Source organism: Elephas maximus, chromosome 16 (genome assembly GCF_024166365.1).
Source record: "Elephas maximus indicus isolate mEleMax1 chromosome 16, mEleMax1 primary haplotype, whole genome shotgun sequence".
Taxonomy (NCBI): Eukaryota; Metazoa; Chordata; class Mammalia; order Proboscidea; family Elephantidae; genus Elephas; species Elephas maximus.
The window spans coordinates 80,738,745-80,761,264 of NC_064834.1; positions in this window are offsets into that span (position 1 = coordinate 80,738,745).

Here is a 22,520-nt window from a genome sequence, read left to right on the forward strand (position 1 = left end):
TTCAGAAGTGGAGAGGATTTACCGGACCTGAATCGTGGGGAGCTCTCAGGCACTCTTCCTGGGAGCGGCAGTGAGCTGGTACTAGCGTAGGGCCATAGTTTCCTCAGGGAGAAGCAGCCAGCCATACAGTCTATTCACACCTCTGGAACCAGAGAAGAACGGCGCCCTAGGCAAAAGCTAAGTACTTGGGTATATTTTACTGTTTCCCCCACGCCCCACACCCCCAAGCCAGCTTCAGTGGCTGACTCCCCTGGGCTTGAGATAGGTCCTGTTGAACATCTAGAGCCATCATCCTGGCCTTGGAGAAGGAAAAAATTTGCAATTGGGGGAATAGGTAATTTGCTGGCTCCACTAACCTGGGAAGCTCAGGACAGAAGTGACTCCTGTCCAGGCATAAACCGTCCGTGGGCTTGAGTACCTTTTCCCCCTGCATGGACTTGTGTGGGCCTATTTTAGGAGAATAGGCCCTTGTTGGCAGACTCCAACCGTTTCAGCAGTGTAGCAGAGAGTTGGGTGTTGATGTTTGACATTGCTTTCCCTATTAGACAGGTCCTCACTTACCCACATCAGGGGCGTAAGGACTGGTAGCTCCACTCAGGTCACCTAGCCACCCATGACAGGGATCCAAGGATAACTGGTACCTCCCAGTCCTTACAACCAAAAACATTGGGAGCCCATGGTCCGTCTTCAGAACCCACCCACCTGTATGCTCTAGGGAGCAGGGACACCTGGGGGATGATTGCCAGCTCCTTGTCTTGTTCAGAGAGTGACCCTCTGCTGCAACCAGATACCGGTACCTGTACCAATCACCCCTGCCCCTCTAAGACTGTAGGACAGAGCCCATACCACACACTTCATGATCAGCTACCTGGACACCTGAGCTGAATTCATACAAGAAAACAAAATGGACTCCTAGAATGATATATATGATAACAGCTCTAGCTATCTGAGGACAGGATGTCAGAGCTCCAAAGAAATAATCAAGCTAGGCCACTGAAGCAACCCACCTGGGCATATCAAAACAAAACAAAGCAAGAAGCTACGACACAGTAAGCAAACATAAAATAAACTAATACAATAACTTCTAGATGGCTCGGAGACAACAGTAAATATCAAGTGACATAAAGAAACAGACCATGATCACCTCAACAGGCTCTCAAAACAAAGAACCCAGGGATCTTCTAGATGAAAGTGCATTCCTTGAATTACCAGAGCCAGAATACAAAAGATTAATATACAGAAACCTTCAAGACACCAGGAAGGAAATGAGGTAATATGCAGAACAAGCCAAGGAACACACAGATAAAGCAATTGAAGAAATTAAAAAGATTATTCAGGAACATAACAAAAAATTTAATAAGCTGGAAAAATCTATAGACAGACAACAATCAGAAATTCAGCAGATTAACAATAAAATTACAGAAGTAGACAACTCAATAGAAACTCAGAGAAACAGAATTGAGCAAGGGGAAGGAGAATTTCTGAACTTAAAGATAAATCACTTGGCACTAATACATTTGAAGAAAAATCAGATAAAAGAATTTAAAAAATAAAGAAAAGAATCACGTAGAACTCTATCAAGAGAAATGACCTACGAGTGATTGGAGTACCAGAAGAGGGAGGGATAACAGAAAATATAGAGAGAATTGTAGAAGATTTGTTGGCAGAAAACTTCCCTGATATCGTGAAAGATGAGAAGATATATATCCAAGATGCTCATTGAACTCCACATAAGGTAGATCTTAAAAGAAAGTCACCAAGACATATTATAATCAAACTTGCCAAAACCAAAGATAAACAGAGAATTATAAGAGCAGCGAGGGATAAACAAAAAGTCACCTACAAAGGAGAGCCAATAATAATAAACTCGGACAGCACGGCAGAAACTATGAAGGCAAAAAGGCAACAGGATGACTTATTTAAAAAATTGAAGGAGGAGGCGGAGCCAAGATGGCGGACTAGGCAGACGCTACCTCGGATCCCTCTTACAACAAAGACACGGAAAAACAAGTGAATCGATCACATACATAACAATCTACGAACCCTGAACAACAAACACAGATTTAGAGACGGAGAACGAACTAATACGGGGAAGCAGCGATTGTTTCCAGAGCCTGGAGCCAGCATACCAGTCAGGTACGGCACAAGCACAGAGACCTGCTCCACCCCCCTGAACTAACCCCGGGAGGGGGACTAGCCGGTTCCACGGGCGGCGTGGGACGCAGCCGTTAGGAGAAGTCCCCGGGAGGCAGTGACTGATCTTGGAGCAGAAAGAGTAGCATCCGAGCCGGGGAACCGTCCCACAGGGATTTGGACTGCACGCAGGTACGCCATAAACACGGAGAGTTGCTCCACCCCCTGAACTAACCCCGGGAAGGTGACCATCCGGGTCGCGCGGGCGGCGTGGGACGCAGCCGGTAGGAGAAGTCCCCGGGAGGCAGCGACTGGTATTGGAGCGGGGAGAACAGCGTTCCAGCCGGGACACTCGGTCGCGGCACAAGCACGGGGAGCTACTCCACCCATCTGAACTAACCCCGGGAGGGGGCCCACCTGGTTCACGGGGGCGGCACGGCCACGCGGCTGGAGGGACGGGAAGTCCCCGGGAGGCAGCGACTGATTTTGGAGTCGAGAGTGCACCGTCCCAGTAGGGGAGCCTTGACGCTGGGCGTGGGGCTGGAAGCGGAGGATCTGACCGTGACTCCAGCGGGCCAGACCCCCCGGGGGCAATCTCCACACAGACAGCACACATAGGCGACGCGCCCGCGGGAATCTCAGATATAAGAGTCATTCCAAGCAAGACAAGCAACTCTGGCTATATTCTGAGGCGCTACTCTCCTATCTCTCTGTTCCCTCCCCCACCCTCCCCAGGCGGCTTCATTAACATCTGAATAGCCTGAGCCAGAGGGAGAACTCTGATAGGGATCTGACTGCAGTTTTTTTTTAGCGGATTTTCTGGAAAAACTAGTTTCCCAGTGATGGCTCGGAGACAACAATCCATATCAAACCACTTAAAGAAGCAGACCGTGACAGCTTCTCCAACTCCCCAAACAAAAGAATCAAAATCTTTCCCAAATGAAGATACAATTTTGGAATTATCAGATACAGAATATAAAAAACTAATTTACAGAATGCTTAATGATATCACAAATGAAATTAGGATATCTGCAGAAAAAGCCAAGGAACACACTGATAAAACTGTTGAAGAACTCAAAAAGATTATTCAAGAACATACTGGAAAAATTAATAAGTTGCAAGAATCCATAGAGAGACAACATGTAGAAATCCAAAAGATTAACAATAAAATCACAGAATTAGACAACACACTAGGAAGTCAGAGGAGCAGACTCGAGCAATTAGAATGCAGACTGGGACATCTGGAGGACCAGGGAATCAACACCAACATAGCTGAAAAAAAATCAGATAAAAGAATTAAAAAAAATGAAGAAACCCTAAGAATTATGTGGGACTCTATCAAGAAGGATAACCTGCGGGTGATTGGAGTCCCAGAACAGGGAGGGGGGACAGAAAACACAGAGAAAATAGTTGAAGAACTTCTGACAGAAAACTTCCCTGACATCATGAAAGACGAAAGGATATCTATCCAAGATGCTCATCGAACCCCATTTAAGATTGATCCAAAAAGAAAAACACCAAGACATATTATCATCAAACTCACGAAAACCAAAGATAAACAGAAAATTTTAAAAGCAGCCAGGGAGAAAAGAAAGGTTTCCTTCAAGGGAGAATCAATAAGAATATGTTCTGACTACTCAGCAGAAACCATGCAGGCAAGAAGGGAATGGGACGACATATACAGAACACTGAAGGAGAAGAACTGCCAACCAAGGATCATATATCCAGCAAAACTCTCTCTGAAATATGAAGGCGAAATTAAGATATTTACAGACAAACACAAGTTTAGAGAATTTGCAAAAACCAAACCAAAGCTACAAGAAATACTAAAGGATATTGTTTGGTCAGAGAACCAATAATATCAGATAACAGCACAACACAAGGTCACAAAACAGAACGTCCTGATATCAACTCAAATAGGGAAATCACAAAAACAAACAAATTAAGATTAATTAAAAAAAAAATACACATAACAGGGAATCATGGAAGTCAATAGGTAAAAGATCACAATAATCAAAAAGAGGGACTAAATACAGGAGGCATTGAACTGCCATATGGAGAGTGATACAAGGCGATATAGAACAATACAAGTTAGGTTTTTACTTAGAAAAATAGGGGTATATAATGAGGTAACCACAAAAAGGTATAACAACTCTATAACTCAAGACAAAAACCAAGAAAAACGTAACGACTCAACTAACATAAAGTCAAACACTATGAAAGTGAGGATCTCACAATTTACTAAGAAAAACGCCTCAGCACAAAAAAGTATGTGGAAAAATGAAATTGTCAACAACACACATAAAAAGGCATCAAAATGACAGCACTAAAAACTTATTTATCTATAATTACCCTGAATGTAAATGGACTAAATGCACCAATAAAGAGACAGAGAGTCACAGACTGGATAAAGAAACACGATCCATCTATATGCTGCCTACAAGAGACACACCTTAGACTTAGAGACACAAACAAACTAAAACTCAAAGGATGGAAAAAAGTATATCAAGCAAACAATAAGCAAAAAAGAAGAGGAGTAGCAACATTAATTTCTGACAAAATAGACTTTAGACTTAAATCCACCACAAAGGATAAAGAAGGACACTATATAATGATAAAAGGGACAATTGATCAGGAAGACATAACCATATTAAATATTTACGCACCCAATGACAGGGCTGCAAGATATATAAATCAAATTTTAACAGAACTGAAAAGCGAGATAGATACCTCCACAATTATAGTAGGAGACTTCAACACACCCCTTTCGGAGAAGGACAGGACATCCAGTAAGAAGCTCAACAGAGACACGGAAGATCTAATTACAACAATCAACCAACTTGACCTCATTGACTTATACAGAACTCTCCACCCAACTGCTGCAAAATATACTTTTTTTTCTAGCGCACATGGAACATTCTCTAGAATAGACCACATATTAGGTCATAAAACAAACCTTTGCAGAGTCCAAAACATCGAAATATTACAAAGCATCTTCTCAGACCACAAGGCAATAAAACTAGAGATCAATAACAGAAGAACGAGGGAAAAGAAATCAAATACTTGGAAAATGAACAATACCCTCCTGAAAAAAGACTGGGTTATAGAAGACATCAAGGAGGGAATAAGGAAATTCATAGAAAGCAACGAGAATGAAAATACTTCCTATCAAAACCTCTGGGACACAGCAAAAGCAGTGCTCAGAGGCCAATTTATATCAATAAATGCACACATACAAAAAGAAGAAAGAGCCAAAATCAGAGAACTGTCCCTACAACTTGAACAAATAGAAAGGGAGCAACAAAAGAATCCATCAGGCACCAGAAGAAAACAAATAATAAAAATTAGAGCTGAACTAAATGAATTAGAGAACAGAAAAACAATTGAAAGAATTAACAAAGCCAAAAGCTGGTTCTTTGAAAAAATTAACAAAATTGATAAACCATTGGCTAGACTGACTAAAGAAATACAGGAAAGGAAACAAATAACCCGAATAAGAAATGAGAAGGACCACATCACAACAGAACCAAATGAAATTAAAAGAATCATTTCAGATTATTATGAAAAATTGTACTCTAACAAATTTGAAAACCTAGAAGAAATGGATGAATTCCTTGAAAAACACTACCTACCTAAACTAACACATTCAGAAGCAGAACAACTAAATAGACCCATAACAAAAAAAGAGATTGAAACGGTAATCAAAAAACTCCCAACAAAAAAAAGTCCTGGCCCGGACGGCTTCACTGCAGAGTTCTACCAAATTTTCAGAGAAGAGTTAACACCACTACTACTAAAGGTATTCCAAAGCATAGAAAATGACGGAATACTACCCAACTCATTCTATGAAGCCACCATCTCCCTGATACCAAAACCAGGTAAAGACATTACAAAAAAAGAAAATTATAGACCTATATCCCTCATGAACATTGATGCAAAAATCCTCAACAAAATTCTAGCCAATAGAATCCAACAACACATCAAAAAAATAATTCACCCTGATCAAGTGGGATTTATACCAGGTATGCAAGGCTGGTTTAATATCAGAAAAACCATTAATGTAATCCATCACATAAATAAAACAAAAGACAAAAACCACATGATCTTATCAATTGATGCAGAAAAGGCATTTGACAAAGTCCAACACCCATTTATGATAAAAACTCTTACCAAAATAGGAATTGAAGGAAAATTCCTCAACATAATAAAGGGCATCTATGCAAAGCCAACAGCCAATATCACTCTAAATGGAGAGAACCTGAAAGCATTTCCCTTGAGAACGGGAACCAGACAAGGATGCCCTTTATCACCGCTCTTATTCAACATCGTGTTGGAAGTCTTAGCCAGGGCAATCAGGCTAGACAAAGAAATAAAAGGTATCCGGATTGGCAAGGAAGAAGTAAAGTTATCACTATTTGCAGATGACATGATTATATACACAGAAAACCCTAAGGAATCCTCCAGAAAACTACTGAAACTAATAGAAGAGTTTGGCAGAGTCTCAGGTTATAAAATAAACATACAAAAATCACTTGGATTCCTCTACATCAACAAAAAGAACACCGAAGAGGAAATAACCAAATCAATACCATTCACGGTAGCCCCCAAGAAGATAAGATACTTAGGAATAAATCTTACCAAGGATGTAAAAGACCTATACAAAGAAAACTACAAAGCTCTACTACAAGAAATTCAAAAGGACATACTTAAGTGGAAAAACATACCTTGCTCATGGATAGGAAGACTTAACATAGTAAAAATGTCTATTCTACCAAAAGCCATCTATACATTTAACGCACTTCCGATCCAAATTCCAATGTCATATTTTAAGGGGATAGAGAAACAAATCACCAATTTCATATGGAAGGGAAAGAAGCCCCGGATAAGCAAAGCACTACTGAAAAAGAAGAAGAAAGTGGGAGGCCTCACCTTACCTGACTTCAGAACCTATTATACAGCCACAGTAGTCAAAACAGCCTGGTATTGGTACAACAACAGACACATAGACCAATGGAACAGAATTGAGAACCCAGACATAGATCCATCCACGTATGAGCAGCTGATATTTGACAAAGGACCAGTGTCAATTAACTGGGGAAAAGACAGCCTTTTTAACAAATGGTGCTGGCATAACTGGATATCCATTTGCAAAAAAATGAAACAGGACCCATACCTCACACCATGCACAAAAACTAACTCCAAGTGGATCAAAGACCTAAACATAAAGACTAAAACGATAAAGATCATGGAAGAAAAAATTGGGACAACCCTAGGAGCCCTAATACAAGGTATAAACAGAATACAAAACATTACCAAAAATGATGAAGAGAAACCCGATAACTGGGAGCTCCTAAAAATCAAACACCTATGCTCATCTAAAGACTTCACCAAAAGAGTAAAAAGACCACCTACAGATTGGGAAAGAATTTTCAGCTATGACATCTCCGACCAGCGCCTGATCTCTAAAATCTACATGATTCTGTCAAAACTCAACCACAAAAAGACAAACAACCCAATCAAGAAGTGGGAAAAGGATATGAACACACATTTCTCTAAAGAAGATATTCAGGCAGCCAACAGATACATGAGAAAATGCTCTCGATCATTAGCCATTAGAGAAATGCAAATTAAAACTACGATGAGATTCCATCTCACACCAGCAAGGCTGGCATTAATCCAAAAAACACAAAATAATAAATGTTGGAGAGGCTGCGGAGAGATTGGAACTCTCATACACTGCTGGTGGGAATGTAAAATGGTACAACCACTTTGGAAATCTATCTGGCGTTATCTTAAACAGTTAGAAATAGAACTACCATACAACCCAGAAATCCCACTCCTCGGAATATACCCTAGAGATACAAGAGCCTTCATACAAACAGAGATATGCACACCCATGTTTATTGCAGCTCTGTTTACAATAGCAAAAAGTTGGAAGCAACCAAGGTGTCCATCAACGGATGAATGGGTAAATAAATTGTGGTATATTCACACAATGGAATACTACGCATCGATAAAGAACAGTGACGAATCTCTGAAACATTTCATAACATGGAGGAACCTGGAAGGCATTATGCTGAGCGAAATGAGTCAGAGGCAAAAGGACAAATACTGTATAAGACCACTATTATAAGATCTTGAGAAATAGTAAACCTGAGAAGAACACATACTTTTGTGGTTACGAGGGGGGGAGGGAGGGAGGGTGGGAGAGGGTTTTTCTATTGATTAATCAGTAGATAAGAACTGCTTTAGGTGAAGGGAAAGACAACACTCAATACATGGAAGGTCAGCTCAATTGGACTGGACCAAAAGCAAAGAAGTTTCCGGGATAAAATGAATGCTTCAAAGCTCAGCGGAGCAAGCGCGGGGGTCTGGGGAACATGGTTTGCGGGGACTTCTAAGTCAATTGGCAAAATAATTCTATTATGAAATCATTCTGCATCCCACCTTGAAATGTGGCGTCTGGGGTCTTAAATGCTAACAAGCAGCCATCTAAGATGCAGCAATTGGTCTCAACCCACCTGGAGCAAAGGAAAATGAAGAACACCAAGCCCACATGACAACTAAGAGCCCAAGAGACAGAAAGGGCCACATGAACAAGAGACCTACATCATCCTGAGACCAGAAGAACTAGTTGGTGCCCGGCCACAATCGATGACTGCCCTGACAGGGAGCTCAGCAGAGGACCCCTGAGGGAGCAGGAGAGCAGTGGGATGCAGACCCCAAATTCTCATAAGAAGACCAAACTTAATGGTCTGACTGAGACTGGAGGAATCCCGGCGGCCATGCTCTCCAGACCTTCTGTTGACACAGGACAGGAACCATCCCTGAAGACAACTCATCAGACATGAAAGGGACAGGTCAGCGGGTGGGAGAGAGACGCTGATGAAGAGTGAGCTAATTATATCAGGTGTACACTTGAGATTGTGTTGGCAACTCTTGTCTGTAGGGGGGATGGGAGGATAGAGAGAGAGGGAAGCCGGCAAAATTGTCAAGAAAGGAGAGACTGAAAGGGCTGACTCAAGACGGGGAGAGTAAGTGGGAGTAGGGAGTGAGATGTATGTAAACTTATATGTGACAGACTGATTGGATTTGTAAACGTTCACTTGAAGCTTAATAAAAGTTATTATAAAAAAAAAAAAAAAAAAAAAAAAAAAAAATTGAAGGAAAAAAATTTCCTGCTAAAAATCATATATCCAGCAAGACTGTCTCTTAAATATGAAGGTGAAATTATGACATTTTCAGATAAACAGAAATTTAGGGAATTTGTAAAAACCAAACCAAACTACAAGAAATACTGAAGGGAGTTCTTTGGTTAGAAAATCAATAATATCAGGTATCAACCCAGGACTAGAACACTGGGCAGAGCAACCAGAAGTCAACCCAGACAGTGAAATCAAAAAAACAAAGCAAGATTAAAAAAAAAAATGCTCAAAAGAGGGTAACAGTAATGTTATTATGTGAAAGAAGACAAGATTAAAACAATAAAGACCGACTAAGAAATGTAGTCATATATCTTCCATACGGAGAGGAAGGTAAGGCGATACAAAGAAACAAAAGTTAGGTTTAAATTTAGGAAAATATGGGTAAATAATAAGGTAACCACAAAGGAGACAAACTATCCTACTCATCAAAATAAAATACAAGAAAAAATAGACTCAGCAGAAATAAAATCAACAACAACAAATATGAGGAAAGGACAGTATATAAAGATAATCTACTCAGCACATAAAAGTCAGTGGGAAAAAGAAGCTGTCAGCACACAAAAAAAGACATCAAAATGATAGCACTAAATTCATACCTATCCATAATTACGCTGAATGTACATGGACTAAACGCACCAACAAAGAGACAGAGTGGCAGAATGGATTAAAAAACAAGATCCATCTATAGGCTGCCTACAAGACACACCTTAGACTTAGAGACACAAACAAACTAAAACTCAAAGGATGGAAAAAATATATATCAAGCAAGCAACAATCAAAAAAAGAGCAGGAGTGGTAATATTAATTTCTGACAAAATAGACTTTTAAAGTTAAATCCATCAAAAAGGATAAGGAAGGACACTATATAATGATTAAAGGGACAATACACCAAGAAGATATAACCATATTAAATATGTATGCACCCAATGACAGGGCTGCAAGATACATAAACAAACCCTACCAGCTTTGAAAAGGAAGATAGACAGCTCCACAATAATAGCAGGAGACTTCAACACACCACTTTCGGTGAAGGAGGGGAAATCCAGAAAGAAGCTCGATAAAGACACAGAAGATCTAAATGCCACAACCAACTTGACCTCGTAGACATATACAGACCACTCCACCCAAGAGCAACCAACTATACTTTCTTTTCTAGTGCACATGGAACATTCTCTAGAATAGACCACATATTAGGTCATAAAGCAAGCCTTAGCAGAATCCAAAACATTGAAATGTTACGAAGCATCTTCTCAAATGATAAGGCCATAGAAGTTGAAATCAATAATGGGAAAAGAAATCAAACACTTGGAAACAGAACGATACCCTGCTCAAAAAAGGCTGGATTATAGAAGACATTAAGAATGGAATAAAGAAATTCAGAGAATCCAATGAGAATGGAAACACTTCCTATCAGAACCTCTGAGACATGGCAAAAGCAGTGCACACAGGTTAATTTATATCAATAAATGTACACACCAAAAAGAAGAAAGGGCCAAAATCAAAGAACTACCCCTACAACTTTAACAAATAGAAAGACGGCAGGAAAAAAAAAAAAAATTAGGCTCCAAGAGAAAACAAATAATAAAAATTAGAGCTGAACTAAAGGAAATAGAAAAGAGAAAAACAAGTGAAAGAATTAACAAGATCAAAAGCTGATTCTTTGAAAAAATCAGCAAAATTGATAAACCACTGGCCAAACTGACAAAAGAAAAACAGGAGAGAAAGCAAATTGCCTGAATAAGACATGAGATGGGTGATATTACAACAGACCCAACTGAAATTAAAAGAATCATATCAGATTACTATAAAAAATTGTACTCTAACAAATTTGAAAACCTAGTAGAAATGGATGAATTCCTAGAAACACACTATCTACCTAAACTAACACAGAGGTAGAACAACTAAACAGACCCATAACAAAAGAAGAGATTGAAAAGGGTAATCAAAAAAATTCCCAACAAAAAAAAACCCTGGCCCGGACAGCTTAACTGAAGAGTTTTACCAAACTTTCAGAGAAGAGCTAACACCACTACTACTAAAGGTATTTCAGAGCATAGAAAAGGATGGAATACTACCAAACTCATTCTATGAAGCCGCCATATCCCTGATACCAAAACCAGGTGAAGATACCACTAAAAAAGAAAATTACAGATCTATATCCCTCATGAACTTAGATGCAAAAATCCTCAACAAAATTCTAGCCAGTAGAATTCAAGAATATATCAAAAAAAATAATTCACCATGGCCAACTGGGTTCATACCAGGTATGCAGGAATGGTTCAACATTAGAAAAACAATTAATAAAATCCATCATATAAATAAAACAAAACACAAGAATCACATGATTTTATCAATTGATGCAGAAACGGCATTTGACAAAGTTCAACACCCATTTATGATAAAATGTCTCAGCACAATACGAATAGAAGGAAAATTCCTCAACACAGTAAAGGGCATTTATACAAAGTCAATAGCCTACATCATCCTGTATGGAGAGAGCCTGAAAGGATTTCCCTTGAGACCGGGGAACCAGACAAGGATGCCCTTTATCACCACTCTTATTCAACATTGTGCTGGAGGTCCAAGGAAGAGCAATTAGGGTAGATAAAGAAATAAAGGGCATCCAGATTGGTAACGAAGAAGTAAAATTATCTCTATTTGCGGATGACATGATCTTATACACTGAAAACTCTAAGGAATCCTCAAGAAAACTACTGCAACTAATAGAAGAGTTCAACAGAGTATCGGGATACAAGATAAACATAGAAAAATCAGTTGGCTTCCTCTACACCAACAAAAAGAACATCCAAGAGGAAATCACCAAATCAATACCATTTACAGTAGCCCCCAAGAAAAGAAAAAAAAAAATACTTAGGAATAAATCTTACCAGACATGTAAAAGACTTATACAAAGAAAACTAAAAAACACTTCAGCAAGAAACCAAAAGAGACCTACATATGTGGAAAAACATACCTTGCTCATGGATAGGAAGACTTAACATTATAAAAATATCTATTCTACCAAAAGTGAACTATACATTTAATGCAATTCCAATCCAAATTCCAACAACATTCTTTAATGAGATAGAGAAACACATCACCAACTTCATATGGATAAGTAAAGCACTACCAGAAAGAAAAACAAAGTGGGAGGCCTTACTCTATCTGATTTGAGAACTTATTATACTGCCACAGTAGTCAAAACAGCCTGGTACTGGTACAACGACAGACACATAAACCAATGGAACAGAATGGAGAATCCAGACATAAATCCATCCACATATGAGCAGTTGATATTTGACAAAAGCCTCAAGACAGTTAAATGGGGAAAAGACAGTCTTTAACAAATGGTGCTGGCATAACTGGATATCCATCTGCAAAAAAAAAGAAACAAGATCCATACCTCACTCCATGCACAAAAACAAGCTTAAAATGGATCAAAGACCTAAATATAAAATCTAAAATGATTAAGATCATGGAAGAAAAAATAGGGACAACGTTAGGAGCCCTAATACATAGCAAAAACAATATACAAAACATTACTAACAATGCAGAAGGAAAACTAGATAACTGGGAGCTCCTAAAAATCAAACACCTATGCTCATCCAAAGACTTCACCAAAAGAGTAGAAAGATTACCTACAGACTGGGAAAAAGTATTTAGCTATGACATTTCTGATCAGCGCCTGATCTCTAAAACCTACATGATACTGTAAAAACTCAACTGTAAAAAGACAAATAACCCAATTAAAAAATGGGCAAAAGATATGAATAGACACTTCACTAAAGAAGAGATTCAGGTAGTTAACAGATACATGAGGAAATGTTCAGAGTCATTAGCCACTAGAGAAATGCAAATCAAAACTACAATGAGATTTCATCTCACAGCAACAAGGCTGGCATTAATCCAAAAAACACAAAAGAATAAATGTTGGAGAGGCTGTGGAGAGATTGGAACACTTCTACACTGCTGGTGGGAATGTCAGATGGTTCAACCACTTTGGAAATCTATTTGGCGCTTCCTTAAAAAGCTAGAAATAGAACTACCACTTGATCCAGCCACCCCACTCCTTGGAATATATCCTACAGAAATAAGAGCCTTTGCATGAACAGATATATGCACACCCATGTTTATTGCAGCTCTGTTTACAATAGCAAAAAGATGGAAGCAACCAAGGTGCCCATCAATGGATGAATGGGTAAATAAATTATGGTATATTCACACAATGGAATATTACGCATCAATAAAGAACAGTGATGAATCTGTGAAACATTTCATAACATGGAGGAATCTGGAAAGTATTATGCTGAGTGAAATTAGTCAGTTGCAAAAGGACAAATACTGTATAAGACCACTATTATCAGAACTCGAGGAATAGTTTAAACAAAGAAAATATTCTTTGTCACTTAAGAGGGGGGGAGGGAGGGAGGGCAGTAGAGGCGTATTCACTAATTAGATAGTAAATAAGAACTACTTTAGGTGACAGGACAGACAACACACAATACAGGTGAGGTCAGCACAACTGGACTAAACCAAAGCAAAGGAGTTTCCTGAATAAACTGAATGCTTCGAAGGCCAGCATAGCAGGGGTGGGGGTTTGGGGACCATGGTTTAGGTGGACATCAAAATCAATTGACATAATAAAATCTATTGAGAAAACATTCTACATTCTACTTAGGAGAGTGGAGTCTGGAGTCTTAAATGCTAGCAAGCGGCCATCTAAGATGCATCAATTGGTCAATCCACTTGGATCAAAGGAGAATGAAGAACACCAAGGGTACAAGGTAATTATGAGCCCAAGAGACAGAAAGGGCCACATAAACCAGAGACTACCTCAGCCTGAGACCAGAAGAACTAGATGGTGCCCAGCTATAACAGATGACTGCCCTGACAGGGAACACAACAGAGAACCCCTGAGGGAACATGAGAACAGTGGGATGCAGACTCCAAATTCTCATAAAAAGACCAGACTTAATGGTCTGACTGAGACTAGAAGGACCCCTGTGGTCATGGCCCCCAGACCTTGTGTTGGCCCAGGACAGGAACCATTCCCAAAGCCAACCCTTCAGACAGGGATTGGAGTGGACGGTGGGTTGGAGAGGGGTGCTGCTGAGGAGTGAGCTTGTTGGATCAGGTGGACACTTGAGACAATATTGGCATCTCCTCCCTGGAGGAGAGATGAGAGGGTAGAGGGGGTTAAAAGCTGGTGAAATTGACACGAAAAGAGTGAGTGGAGGGAGAGAGTGGGCTGTCTCATTAGTGGGAGAGCAATTGGGAGTATGTAGCATGGTGTATGTAAGTTTTTGTGTGAGAGACTGATTCGATTTGTGAACTTTCACTTAAAGCACAATAAAAATAAAAAAAAAAAAGAAAGAAATCAAAAGACTAATTGCATTGGGTAAATCTGCTGCAAAGGACCTCTTCGAAGTGTTGAAGAGCAAAGATGTTACCTTGAGGACTAAGGTGCACCTGAACCAAGCCATGGTATTTTCAATCGCATCATATCCATGTGAAAGGTGGACAATGAATATGAGGACCAAGAAGAATTGACGCCTTTGAATTGTGGTGTTGGTGAAGAATATTGAATATATCATGGGTTGCCAAAAGAAAGAACAAATCTGTCTTGGAAGAAGTACAGCCAGAATGCTCCTTAGAAGCAAGGATGACAAGACTCCGTCTTACATACTTTGGACATGTTGTCAGGAGGAATCAGTCCCTGGAGAGGGACATCATGCTTGGCAAAGTAAAGGGTCAGCAGAAAAGAGGAAGACCCTCAATGAGGTGGATTGACACGGTGGCTGCAACAATGAGCTCAAGCATAACAACGATTTTAAGGATGGCACAGGACCGGGCAGTGTTTCATTCTGTTGTGCATAGGGTCTCTATGAGTCAGAACTGACTCGATGGCACCTAACGACAACAACAGCAGCAACATCATTTTGTGATTTATTTTTTCTCTGTGTAGCTCTGTCAGATTTTGAAACTGTATTATTAGGCAATGCCTCCCCCCCCCCACCCCCAACGTCTGTCAGTGGCTTGAGTGTAGCTATAATGCTGGATGCTATGCCAATGGTATTTTAAATACCAGCAGGGCCACCCATGGTGGACAGGTTCCAGTGGAGCTTCCAGACTAAGAAAGACTAGGAAGAAAGACCTGGTGACCTTCTTCCAAAAATTTGTCAATGAAAACCTTATGGATCACAACAGAATATTGTCCGATACAGCGTTGAAAGATAAGCCCCCTAGACTGGAAGGTATTCAAAATCCAGTGGCTGAAACAATGGACTCAAGCATACCAATGATCATGAAGATTGTGTAGAACCCGGCGATGTTTCTTTCTGTTGTGCATGGGGTCACCATGAGTTGGAGCTGATTCAATGGCAACTAACAACAACTACAACAGTAAGTAGGCACACGTACATTTATAATTGTTAGGTCTTCCCGACATATTAATCCTTTTGTTATTTTGAAATATTCTTTGTCTTTAGTTATACTTCTTGTTCTGAAATCTATTTTATATGATATTTTTAAAGCCACTCCTGCTTCCTTGTGATTAGTGCTTTCCTAGAGTATATATTTCTATCATTTGCTTTTATCCTAATTCTTTGTTTTTAAAACATGCATTTTGCTAAGAGCATATGGTTGGGTCTTGCTTTTTCTATTCTTTCATTTTTTTTTTCTTTTTAATCCAATATGATGATCTCTGCCTTTTATTTGAAGTGTTTAGCTTATTCATAGTTAATGTAATTATTGTTATGATTAGATTTACATATACCAATTTCCTTTGTCTCATCTATTTTTTTTGTTCCACTATTCCTCTTTCCCTGCCTTCTTATGAGTTAATTTAGTATTTCTTTAGTATTCCATTTCAATTCCTCTATTGACTTATTAGCTATATATCTGTGTGTTATTGTTCCATGGTTCCTCTATAGATTATAACATGCATCTCTATCTCATCACAGTGGTTAAAATTTTACTGCTTCATGGAAAATACAAGAAACTTGCAACATTGTAGTTACATTTACCTGCTTACTGTCCTTTGTGCTCTTGTTGTCATATATATATGTTCATGTGCCTTAAATGTCTTTATTTCACTGTTTTTTTTTTCAAGGATCACTTTACTGGATATAGAATTCTGCTTTGACATTTTCATTTTTTCCTTTTAGGGCCTTAAAGGTGTCATTCCATTGTCTTCTGATGGCTGTCTTCTCCAATCTTCTTTATTATTTCTGATGAGAAATCCACCTTAATCTGAACAACGTTTTCTTTTTATGTGATGTGTTGCTTTCCTCTGGCTGTTTTCAAGATTTTCTGTTTATCTTTGGAGTGTAGCGGTTTGACCATGATGTGCCTGCGTCTGCATAGTTTTCTTTGTATTTACCCTGCTTAGGATTTATTGATATTCATGGATCAGTAAATCATTGTTCTTCACCAGCTTTTAGAGTTTGTGACAATTATTTCTTCAAATATTTTTTGCCCCATTATCTCTCTTTTCTCCTTCTGGAACTCTGGTAATATATATGCTACTCTGCCTGATATTTTCACATGATTTTTTGAGACTCTTTAAAAAAATAAAATCATCTGTTTTCTTTCTCTTTGTTTTTCAGACTGGATCATTTCTATTGATCTATCTTCAAGTTGGCTGACTCCCCACCCCCATTTTGCCTATCTCCAATTTGTTGTTAAGCCTTTCTTGTGAATTTTTCATTTAAGTTTTTGTGCTTTTTCAGCTCTTAAATTTCCATGTTTCTTTTTTATATTGTCTATTCCTCTGCTGAGAGTCTCTATCTGTTTATGCATTGTGTGTATATTTTCTTTTGAGTCCGTGAGCATAATAGATGCTTTAAAGCCATCATCTGCTAATTGAAACATCTGGGTCTTCTCAAGGTTATTTTATATTGACCACTTTTCTTTCTTTAGTAAGGGTCACATTTCCCTTTTGTTATGGTATTATTATGATGTGTACTGAGTACTATGAATGATAGGTTGTAGAGACCATGGGCTTTTTTATGTTACTCTAAGAGTAATTTTTGTTTTAGAAGACAGCAATTACTCTTTGCCTGGAATCAAACCACAATCTCTGTTTCCTCTGTGATGGTAACCAGATGAAATCTCAACTCACATTTTCTAATGTTCAATCCTGTTTGTTTTTCCATTCTGCATCCCCTTCTCATGCACACTTAGTTTAGTGGTAAGTCAGTGATTTGCTAGAAATTATACACAGTTTGGGAGCTCGTGTCTATCTGTGGCTCCCTCCTTGCCAAGATTTCCCCACCAACTTTCTGGCTACTCTGACAGCTCCACAGTTTCTCCCCAGTTGCTGCCTTACTGGCTTGAGATGATATTCTGTCACCCTAACTGGTGAAAAGTGTGAGGTGCCCTCAGTCAAAAGGCTACAAACTTGCAAATCTCACCTATTGTAGTTTTCAAGTATAGGTTCCCCTCCAGGTTCTACTTCCTTATGGTCTCTCTCCAGTCCCTTCAAAGAGTGATATTTAAAAATAGTTATCCAGTCTAGAGTTTGCAATCGTTAACTATGAGAGCTAGTTTACCAAGCTACTCTGTCATTAACTTCCAATAGTTTCCCCCCCCCCCCAAAGATTTGGTTAAGTAAGCTGATTTTGGATACTTAAGAAATGTTTTAAAGGCCATATTTTAGACCTAGGCAAAAGCTGGAAATTGAACATGACTTTTACAATAGCCTTAATCATTTGCCTCCTCTTGTCACCTTAAAAAACATCTGTGGCCAAATTATGAGTTACTAAAATCAGAGTGCAATTATTGTATTCACAGAAAGATTGCAGTAAGATTTCTGTACAGTTCCCTGGAGTTTCAATCAAACTGTGTCTGAGACCATTCTCTCAATTATTTGAGCTTGCTGTCTTTAATACATGCTACCTACTAAGCTAGTAGGAGTCCCTGAGTAGCACAGATGGTTAAGCATTGGACTACTAATGGAAAGGCTGGTAGTTTGAGTCACCCAGAGGCACCTTGGAAGAAAGGCCTGGTGATCTGCTTCTGAAAGGCCATAGCCATGAAAGCCCTATGGAACACAGTTCTACTCTAGACACATGGGGTCACCATGAGTCAGAGTGGACTCAACAGTGACAGGGACTGGTTTAATGAGCTAGTAGATTTCCACTCATCACCCTTTCTTCTGCAGCTAGAATTCCTCTCAGTCTGTGTCCCCACACCCCTCTGCTTTACCCCCTGTTTCTGACATAGTCCCAACCTGGTCAGAGACTTAGCTTGGCTTCTGCCTCCAGGCACACCACTCTATGGGACAGAGACCCTTCCTCAGGGCCCAGTGCCCTCACCTCTGGGCTGCTAAGTTTCTGAACCTCCCTGGCATCCTGCCACCTGCTGGTTGGCATGTGGTTCACTACCATGACTTGTGAGACACCACGTCCAATGGTTCTCTGGTATCCACTGTGAAAGGCAAAACCGATGCTGCACACCCATCTTGGGCACAGCCATAGATCTACTGAGCGGCAGCACCCCTTCTTCTTCTCCCTGGGTGGGGCACATGCAGCCCTGTAGGTCACCCATTTACTCAGTAATGTGTTCCCCCATCTCAATCCCTGCCCTTGCCTGTGGGAGGAGTCAAATATCTCACCGATCTTCATGCGCCTTAAAGTGCAGCACTTCATTTCATGAGACACCAACCACCAGTGTGTTTTCCTAAACCAGGCTTTGCTGAACACTCAGTGCCATTCAGATGCTCACAAAAGCAACCATTCTGGCCACTAATAACATGTTCACCTAAAACTCACTTTGAAAATAAAGCTGCCAGCTGGTTTTAAATTGTATATGGCTCTCAGTTTTGACCAAGTCAGAAAAAATGGTAATAAAAATACTGAAAGCTGTGACTGCCGTATTGCCAGAATACAGAATGTGTCTTCATAACTACATGATTAAAGGGACCTTAAAACTTCTCTTTGCCTCTGTCAGTCTTCCGATCCAGGAAGCCCAGGTCTGCACCAATGAGGACATTTGGTGGGGACCCTTCACATCCATCTTTGGAGTCATCCCCTGAGTTTTTATTTCCCCGTCACCCCTCTAATTTTCTCCATATTTCTCTTGATTTTGTAACAGTTTGCAATAATCAGAAAAAAAGTAAGGGATGTTGGATTGGGGGAGAGCTTTGCATTCTGGCATGTAAAGTTCCCAAATTAAAGTGAGCAAATTCAAAAGAGATAAGATCGTTTCCATAGCATATCAGAGACAGTCTTATAAAATCAACTCTATACAGACAGAAACCCAGTCCGCAGCATGGAACGGGAGTGGATGATTTTTTCGCTCTGTAAGCTACCCTAGACGAATGTGTGTTGAGTTAGAGGTTAGGCATTGGGCTGGGATTTGTGAATATCCAGATGTAATCTGAAAGAGCACATTCATTCAGCGAGCAAATGAACAGAGAATGAAGGTAAGATGGGCTCCTTCATCCTCTCTTGGCTAATACTTAGCCTAACGGCTCCATATTTGAAAAAGACTAAAACTCGCAAGCAAACAAAAACAGTACAAGATACATAAATCCAGTCACCAGAAAAAAAAAAAAAAAAACCCTTAGCCCAAGAAAGGGAACAGTGTCCTGCAAACTTAAACAGACCTCTTAAAATCATGAAGTACCTGCACCAAAAGACAATAGCAGGAAACGGCATCTTCCATTAGATGCAAAAAGAAGGGGGATCTTTGAAACAAAAATAGAACTAAAAAAAAGAGACTGCTACTGATTTGAAAGGAGGCCCACTGGTGCAATGGCTAAGCGCTCTGCTGCTAATGGAAAGGTTGGTGGTTTGAACCCACCCAGTGGCTCTGTGGGAGAAAGGCCTGGAGATCTGCCCCTGTGAAGATTACAGCCCAGAAAACACTACTGGGCATTTCCACTCTGTCACTTGGGGTCACCATGAGTCGGAATCACTTTGAAGGCAACTAACGACAAAAACTACTGATTTGAAAGGAAAAGAGAACAAGAGATACAGATAAGCTGTGAATTACAAATGGAATAGCAAAATTTACACCCATAGTGGTGGTGCTAAAGAGCAGATTTGACCCTGTAGAAATGTCAATCAATGAAGCGTAGCTCAAGCATTCGGCCCTTTCTTAGGCTCTAAGGTGAGGACATGGAGATGAAAGGATGAGGAATAATTAATAAGCCAGAGGACGCTGTTGTGAGGACATTTTATTAGTCTCCAGGAGCTGATGTAACAAACTGCCATACAGGGGGTGGCTTATACCAACAGACATGTATTCCCTCACAGTCCTGGGGGCTGTGCCTCTCTGAGGCCTCTAGGGGAAGGGCCCTTCTTGTCTCCCCAGCTTCTGGTAGACCCGGGTGTTCCTCGGCCCGCAGTTACAGCGTCACTTCCTTGTCACATGGTGTTGTTTCCCCATCTGTCTCTCTGTCTCTGTGCAGTCTCTTCTTACAAGGACATTAGTCCTTTGGGTTAGGACCCACCCTGCTCCTGTATGACCTCACTAACATAACAGAAGAAAACCCCTGTTTCCAGGCAGGGTCACAGGCACAAGTACAGGGGTTAGGACTCCAGTGTAACTTTAGGGGGACACAGTTCAATCCATAGCATACCCCAAGTCCTTGCACTGGAGTCTGAGTCTTGGGCAGACCTGGCCACCAGGAGGACTGTGCCCTTTACTCAAAGTCTGGCTGACTCTGGGGATCGCCCAATGCCGTTCTTGGACTCAAAAAAAAAAAAAAAAAAAAGACCCACACCTGTTTGCCTTCAGGTCAACCTCCAAACCTGGTGACCCCACTTCTGCAGAGCAGAACTGCTCCACAGGGTTTCCAAGGCTGTGATCGTTTGGCAATAGATCGCCAGCTCCTTCTTCCCAGGCTTCTCTGGGTGGGTTTGAGCCTCCAGCCTTTCAGTAGTTGAGCCTTTCAGTTACCTGTTTGTGCCACCTAGGAACTCCATTCTCGGCCAACCTCTGGACTTCTGTTAGAACACCTGTGTGCTGCCAGGCAGGTCTGTACCCAGAGGTGAAGCTTTCCCAGAGGTGCTTCCCTCGGTGAGACTGTTTAGCTTCTGCTTCTTCCTTGGTCCCTGGGAGTCTTCGCCTTGAGACACCTCTTTCATGCACCCACTCACCTGGTTGACAGACTGCTTCGAGCAGCAACTCCAGCCTAACCCAGTGTTTCTCACCTGGGGGACTTTACAAGATGCTGACGCCTGGTTTCCGATGTCGCTGGTTTGGGGTATGTCCTGAGGGAGATTTAACACTCCCCAGGGGGTTCCAGGTTCAGCCAAGCCTGAGGCCCATTGCTCTCCCCACTCCTCAGGTACGCAAGCTTGGTTCTAAATGGGCAAAGCCACCTTGTGCTCCACCAAAGGAATCCATTTGTTCCACTGTCCCCTGGCCTCTGGGGGCCATCTCTATTTCTCCTCTATTCCACACACAGCAGAGAGCTCCCCTCTTGGGAATTTATATCCCCGAGAGAATTATAACCTTGCAGCCTCTCCTGTTTAGGACAAGCTTCGGTGACCTGAAATCACTGAGGCTGAAAGGACTTGATGAATTGACTCAGGGTTCGGAAGCCTCTGGTTCCTACCTGCCTGCAGCAGTCCCTCCTGGAATCTTCCAGCATCACCAAAGCTCCTGGGTCTAGCAGATCAGAGCAGCCCGCAAGTGTTTGTGTGTGCAGGTGGGGTATGGGAGGTGTCCTTTTCCCCCTTTCAACAGCAAGCTGCTCCTGCATCCCACACATCCCTGGAGGGGTCTGCAGGGCCCCTCTGTGGGGAAAGAGATACCACTACCTCTCAGGTTTCAGATCTGCATCTCCCTGGGCCCTGCTTGAGGCAGCTGCTCAGTATTTAGAATACAAAGCCCTCTCTTCTTCTTCTTAAGGGCTCTGTGGGGGAAGAGATAAAGGAAAGCAAGCATTCTGATTTCCACTCGTTAGACTCAGGCAGCTGCTGGAGGTGTCCTGTCAGAGCATTTGTGGGAATACACAGCCTACCTGTTGAGCTGTTTGAGTCCCAGAGATTTATAGGAGTGGGTGCTGCTTCCAAGCTCCCTCTGCAGCCAGCCCAGCCCCCCGTAGCCGCTTGCATCGTGGCTTTGTGCAAAAGTATAACCTGGCCTTGCAGTCCAGTTTGGAGGCAGCACATCGAGTTGCATGTGTTTTCAGTAAATTCCACGTGTTTGAGTAGAACAGCAAGTGTG